Genomic DNA, 7,743 nt, shown 5'->3' with positions numbered 1-7,743 from the left:
CCTCACAATTACGGGGCACCACTGGTACGCATGTTATTTATAGCTGCTCTGAATTGGGCACAGATGTTTTGGATGCCTCCATCTCAATGTCAAGTATTTCAAAAGCCAAAAATTTAAAGAATAACATTTAAAATCCTATCATTAACTTCTTCCGAACAGAAAACACAGGAACTTTATAGTACCCTCTGTAAAAGACACCTTACCTATTCAGGTATAAGCGATGATATCTTTGAGAGATCACAACATACTCCACGACATTCACATTGTCTGCAATCTTTCACTCAACCAAACTTTAATGCTTATAATCAGCTTAAAATGGAACTAAACCCACGACTACTCACCTATCCCTAATTCCATCACAGCGTGCCCCAATTTTCCATCTTTACTTCCTGAAAAGACCTCATTCATTCTCAGCATGCACAAGAGAAGGCAGGATTGCCAGGGACATCCAATGCTGAGTTGCGCATGCACAAGTTGCTCAGCTGGGAGGTAACCAGGAAAGTAGGAGAACTTATTGCAGAAGAGGCATTGCCTATTTCTTTCTGCAATAACCACCTGCTTTAATCTCAAAAAGTTCAAAGTGGGTTAAACACCCGAGGTATCAGTAAAAGCAATTTTACTTAACTTTTACTTAGTCCTCAGTCTCTCTGCAGGTAGTGCCCTTCTCTTCCCCTTCAGAGTTTCAGGTTGCGGACGGGCCCACAGTGTGCTTACTTACAATGCAGAATTGCTGGTCCTGCATGGTACCTGCATTACTTACATAATCAGAGCCAGCAACTGACGGGTGCTTTGGAGAACAGGCTCCGAAAGACAGGCTGCAAGAGAGGAGGAAGCTTCGGGGAGTGATGGATAAAGTAAAAAATGCCTTTTGCCAGGCTTCCAGACCAAAAGTAAGTACAGGTTGACATTCAAAAATCCGGCCTTTGATAATCAGGATTCTTCAGTTTTCCGGCATGGATTTCGGAGTGCATTTTCTAATTTACACTGTTTTCTGGAGGCGCAGTTTATGTTTTGATGGTGCTGTTCTCCAGAATAAGCTGTTAGGTCTTGCTGTCAGGTTTTTGTAAAACTGTTTTATTTAGTTGGTGAACATTAAAATTTCATGTGCTTTTCATTTAATGTTATTTCATTTTAATATATACAGCATATATAACCTTCGAAAATTTGATTTTTGAATGTCAACCTGTAATTAAAATTTGCAGTGCAGGTGAACACTTCAAAAGTCATTTTTATTTTCAGTTTTCACATTCCCTGAAACATTCCTTAGTGGAGAATAAATTACTTTAATTGAAACACTTGGACCTTGAAGATTCTCCACTGGGAAATGTTTCAGAGAATTTTGGATTCACCGTTTTATAAACACATTACAATATGTACCCTTAAAAAAACATGGTCACTGTGCCCAAATGAGCATTTGACAGCAGGTGAAAGGGTAATGTTTCATTACTGTAAGCTTTTAGTTTGACTACTTGAGTGCCAATTTAGCGATTTTTCACCATTAAAGTATAGAGACTGTCCCCGAGTTAAGGACATCCAGCATACGGACGACTCTTAGATACGTACCAGGCTTCCCTGATTGCTCGTGTGCAGGATGGAGGCTTGATGGGGGGAGGGGCGGCTTGCAAAAAATGCAGTCCTTTTACTACTTAATTTAAGCTAAAGTAGAAACAAACTATTCTTGTGTAGACCACTAATTTTTTCCCTGTGTAATGGAGATGAATAAAAGCAGACATATCTGAAACCCAGCCCAGGGTGGCAACCATAGCTCCCCAAAAAGATTTAATTAAGAAGTGAGTGTAATAATTCAGGGACAGAAGAGGTATTCAAATGATTACCAAGCAAAAAAAGAAAATAAGAAGACCAATGATATTTAGGCACCATATTTGAGGAATGGTAAGATGCAATAGATTGCCTTTTTTGTTCAGAAATCTCTTAACATGCCCACTAAAAAAAGAACCGAATCACAACAACAGTACCTTGCCAATACCACATATCTATAAAAAAAAACTGCTGATAGGACTGAAAGCAGCTTGCAAGTTTACCACCATGGGAAAGAATGCAGGAAATCTTATTTCTCTGAAGAATTGCTCTCTTAAAGATATTCACTGTTGAATATTCCAGCTTTTGTTTGTAAACACTGTACAAAAACATTACACTGAGAAAATGTTTTAACACTCTAGGACTCAACAAATGTGTTATCATTCATGTTTCCAGGCCCAACATCAAAAAGCACAGCGTGTCTGTATATTCGGGAGAGATGGCACAGACATGGCTGAACACTTAGAGCAAACATTGGACCCCAGCCCATGACCCACATGCCTGCTTCTAGAACAAAGTGGCAGATAATGAGGAATAGGCATCATGACAGATCAACAAGTGAATGGAACAAATAAGTGGGCATTCAGCCCTCTGTGACTAAGCATTAGATCCTTTGTGAACTTAAACTATAAGTGAATCAATGCTCCTATTTTTAAAGCACAGCTATTTTTCCTATTTTTGAAGCAGGCAGCTATAAAAAAAAAAAAAACAAATCAAAGCAGCTCTGTATTTACAAACAAATTAATAAAAACATATGTATTTTTCTTATATGTATTCGGTATAACTCAACCTTTGGTAACATGGTGAAACTCTTGCAGTAAGTTTCAGACCTTCAGGGAACCCCTTCTATAATTACTATACTCACAGCAGTAGATTAGTGTAGTGGCCAATGCCAGCTTTGCAGATAGCCCAAAAAATCACTGGTACCCCCTAATCTGAACTGGGAAGCGCAAATTGTTTAAGAAACCGCCCCAGATTTTGCCAGACTCATCCATCCTTCCCGCCGCTCCTCCTCTGCTGCCTCTCTTTGTACTTCTCTTTGTTGGCCTAAATTTCATCTGAGAATCAAATTCAAGCTCCTGTGCTTTGCCTTAAAATCCCTCCACAGTTCTTGCCCCACTTACCTTTCTGCCCTGGTAGAAAAATACTCCTCTAGCTGCTCTCTTCGCTCCTCCAATGACCTACTAGTGACTTCCTTACTCAACACCTCATCACACGCACGGCTCCAAGACTTTTCTAGACCTGCCCTGATTCTGTGGAATGGTTTTCCTCGTCCTATTCAGCTTGCTCCTTTCTGCTCATTTAAAAGAGCTCCCAAAACCCATTTTTTCAAACTTGCCTACCCATCTTCTTCTGTCTCTTAAAACCCTCACTACTTCCTACCACTCCATATCCCGCTCCTATTGTATGCAGCTTCCCCACCTCTTAGATTGTAAGCTTCTGGGCAGGGTCCTCTCCTCCTCCTGTGTCACTGTCTATACCTGTCTGTCATTTGCAACCCCTTTTAAAAATGTACAACGCTGCGTAATATGTTGGCACTATATATATCATATATATCCTGTATAATAAGAATAATAAATCCCTAGCAACCTCTGGAGAAACCAGGTTGAGAAACACTGAATAAGGTACTTAGTTTAAGGCTACGTACGCACATCAGATGATCCTGGTTTAATAATCGCCTCAGGGCTGATATAGGACGAGAATCTGGCGTGTACAATGCTCGTCCTTCATGGATTCCTCCTGGCGAATCTACGAACGATGAACAATCATAATGAAAGTGATAGGGAGAGAGCTCAGTGTGGTGCCGCTCTGTCGTTCTCCCCTCTTCGTATGTACAGCGCCTGTTCATGCATCATGCAGTCTTTTGTCGTTGGAATAGATCGTGAAAGATCCTTTCCAACGACAATTATTGCACATGTTTATGCAGCCTTAGTCTCTATTAAAGCAGATCTCTGGGAAAGGGAGACACAGAGCCTAGAAGATAAATTGATCATGCAGATCTCTAGAGGGCTTCATGATAAAAGAGTGACAGAGACATAAGCCCATTGATCTGCTGCTTCTCATTTCACTGTTCTGGTATAAACTGGGGGAGGGACAAGACCAGCAAGCTTGTACTGAACTGCAGCAAAGAAAAATCCCCTTTCTCTTGCCAAAGAAAGCTGTATGGTACAGCAAAGCTGTGTAAAACTCAGCTGTCAAGATGGACTGAAATGCAAGTCTTTTGGCAAGAACAGCAGCTTGATTATATATATTTTATCTGTGTATTCAGCTGTTTGTTGCCTGGATTTTAGCTTTACTGTACGTATGCAAATACATATAAATGTGTTGCACAATATAAGAACAGATCTTAAAGCAGAGATAAGAGCATAAAAAATTTAGGAAAATTATGAATAATACATTGCTAGGTATTAATATGTAATCAGTGTGTTACTTAAATGCCCTAATAGCAATGCTTAAAACCTAGAGATGCTCGACAGATGCAGAAGACAACCTTATCCCCCAGTGGCAGACCATAAATGACATGCCACTTAATTAGAAGTAAAATAACAGGGTGATTTGTGTGGCTTCAGTCAGCATGAATAACCTACCAATTGCATCAATCAGCCCGCACAAATACTAATCTGTTCATAAAACCATCACTCTAAGGCTACAAACACACGTCAGATGATTCTCGTCTGATAATCGCCTCAGAGCTGAAATCAGAGGAGAATCTGCCAAGTGTACAGTGCTCGTTGTCCATCGTTTGTTGTCTGTCCTGGTGGACACTTGGACAACAAACGAGGTACAATCGTAATGAAAGTAAAGGAAGGAGAACACAACGGGGTGTCGCTTTGACGTTCTCCCCCCTTCCCCCTCCCCTTTCCATACAGAACAATGGCGCTGTATATGCAGTGCAGTTTTGGGCACCAGTTCACAAAAAGGACATTGTGGAATTAAAAGAGAGTTCAGAGAAGGGCAACTAAACTAATAAAAGGAATGGAGGAGCTCAGCTATGAGGAGAGATTAGCTGAACTGAATCTTTTCTTCCTTGAGAAGAGACGTTTAAGAGGGATATGATCACCCTGTACAAATATATAAATGGCCCATATAGAAAACTCTCTTCCCAAATATTAACTTTAAAATCATTACAAAGAACAAGAGAGCACTCTTTGTGTCTGGAAGAAAAGAAGTTTAGGCTCCGGATAAGGAAGGGATTCTTTACTTGTAAGGTCTGTGAAAATGTGGAGTCCTCTCCTTCAGGAAGCAAAAGCTGGATTGCACAGAATATAACTGGGTATTAAGGATTTAAAGTAAAGATAACAGAGACCGTTGATCCAGGGAACATCGGATTGCCTCATGGAATCAGGAAGGAATTTTTTCCTGTTAAAGCAAATTGTACCAGGGTTTTTTTTGCCTTCCTCTGGACCAACTACGTCCATAGGGTTTTATATCTGGGATATGTTTATTTTCCTTGTGGTTGAACTTGAGGGACTAACATCTTTTTTCAACCTCACTATGTTTGTACAGATCTCCTTCATGCATCGTGCAGTCTTTTGTTGTTGGAAAGGATCGTGAAAGATCCTTTCCAATGACAATAATTGCACCTTTGTACCCAGCCTTAGGCTATACATATTTTATTGATAATACAAAAGAGTGGAATTATTCAAACTGATCGTATTTATGATTGATATTAGAGCAGAATTTTCATCAAAAATTGTTCAGATAAGGCTTTGTTCATTAGTTAACAATTGTAATTAAATAATATTCATAACATTTTGGGTTATAGTTTGCCCTGACCCAAGGTAATACAAAGCAGGATTTCCATTCTTCTGGCCACAATACTTATAGACTAACTTATAGTGTTAGATTTATGGTCTATGACAGGTTTAATTTGCACCAGCTGTGAGAGAAAGATGAGGTGTCATTGATGACAACTAAATAAAAATGCTACTTGCCTGGCTGTATCTGACATGATTAAGTGGCAGTCCTAAAGCAACCTAGCAACAAGCAAGTCAAGCATGCACATTCATTAGATCACCTTGAAACCCTTGAAATCCTGTTCAGGTCTCAGCGACCCCCGCTATATTTACTATATCCACAGCTCACAGTACATTAGTATGGTGGTTAGTAGGAAGAATGTCCCCCTTACAAATAGCCAAAAAGATCATTGGCGGCACCTAAACCTTAAAGGCACAAATTGCTCAGGAACCCCTAGCAAATTCTGGAGGAACCCAACTCTTGTATAGATGTATCTATAGCAATAAAAACTGCAGATGGGTTTAGGTTTCTGGTGAAAAGCTGAAAAAGTAAAGGATTTTGGATACGTAATATAATGATTTTTTTATCGGATAATGGGACCAACAAGCCAAAAACATCAGTTGGACAGATGTGTAAGTCATGCTTCTCACTTGGCAGTCCTATGGGATGTTTAACAATCAAAAATTATTAATTTCCTCATAAACGCAGGTCTGTTTTTATTGCTGACTTATCACATTCAAAGTTGTAAATGGAAATAAAGTTGCTTGACTAATTGACCCCTTTTAACTTGCTTTTGTAGCTAGTGTACCAGAGGCAATTTAACATCCATTAAAAAAAAAAGTACAAAGTTAGCTTTCGAAGACAAAAGAAACACGATAAGTGCTCAGTTTCTCGCAACTGCCCGTGTTAAAATGTGTTCTAAACGTACACGGCCAAATAATGCAAATGTGACTCAGAGGTTTGAGATGATTCCAATTTCCTAATGGTCTGACTGAGATCAGCACTCTTTACAGTCAGGATATTTTTTATCCACAGACCACTATACATTCTATGTGCTTAACCCCTTGCAGCAGTGTTACACAAAGAGCAGAGAGTCAGGCATGCAGCAACAGGTAAAGACATGAGTATGGAACTTGAAATCAGGAAGACACAGTCACACTCAGGCTACTGGGGCACTTCCACATTCCTTAAACTCCAAACTACAAAGCTTTTCCTTCATTTGCCTCATTCTTATTTAAACGGTGAGCACGCCCTGTAAATACCCACAATTCTGTGCTTATCAGCAACAAAGTCACCTCTCCACCCCTTTAAAGCATGCAGGGTTATTCTTTGCAGAAAACATCAGATAGCATACAAGGAAGGAGGTTACACACAGGTAATGAAATGGAGAAAGGAGAGGGTTAGATCTACAAAATGTATTGTGCAACCTACAGATCAATAGCTGCAGTGCAGAGGTAGTACATTTCTGTAATTCGGTATTCTTATAAGATATGATTATATAGGGAGAGGTACTTAAAAATAATTAGAAATATTGCTACATTATGCCAGAAGGGCATTGCAAAGCACAGATTATTGACTGCACCAATTATACAGAAATGCTCTTTATTTATTGCGGTGTTTCTCATTCAGGGTTCCGTGGAACCCTAGGGTTTCTTCAGAGGTCCTCCATAAGAAATCACCAATTTGGACGTCTCAGGTCTGTTTACTTAACACCAATGATCTGTACGACTATCTGTAAGGGTGACATTCTTCCCAATGGCCAGCAATGTAAGAGGAATTCTTCCCAATAACCACCACACTATAATAAACTGCGAGCTGTGGGTATGATAAATATAGCAGTGGTTCGATAACCAGAAATTTATTTCAAGAATTTCCCCACGTTCTAAAGATTAAAAAGGGTGGATTTGGGTGGCCAAATGCGGAGGGTTTGCCCAAGTGGTCAAAAAGTGGACTGGGCAACAAATGACATATTTAGTGTTCCACGTTCAAAGTAATCCAGTAACTCCCTATAATTCTGTCAGCCCCCCCCCCCATATTTATATACTTTGATACAATTTTTTAATTCTGCCTACTTTTTCCAATTATCTTTGTATTATGCCCCAACTGTCCAGTTCCCCTGTATTGCAAAGTCAACTTTTCAGTAACTACCCAAAAACAACCTCTGAAAAATGCTGGGTGGTGCGCCCG

Source organism: Pyxicephalus adspersus, chromosome 9 (assembly GCF_032062135.1).
Source record: "Pyxicephalus adspersus chromosome 9, UCB_Pads_2.0, whole genome shotgun sequence".
NCBI classification, from domain to species: Eukaryota; Metazoa; Chordata; class Amphibia; order Anura; family Pyxicephalidae; genus Pyxicephalus; species Pyxicephalus adspersus.
This window is presented reverse-complemented; position numbering follows the sequence as displayed.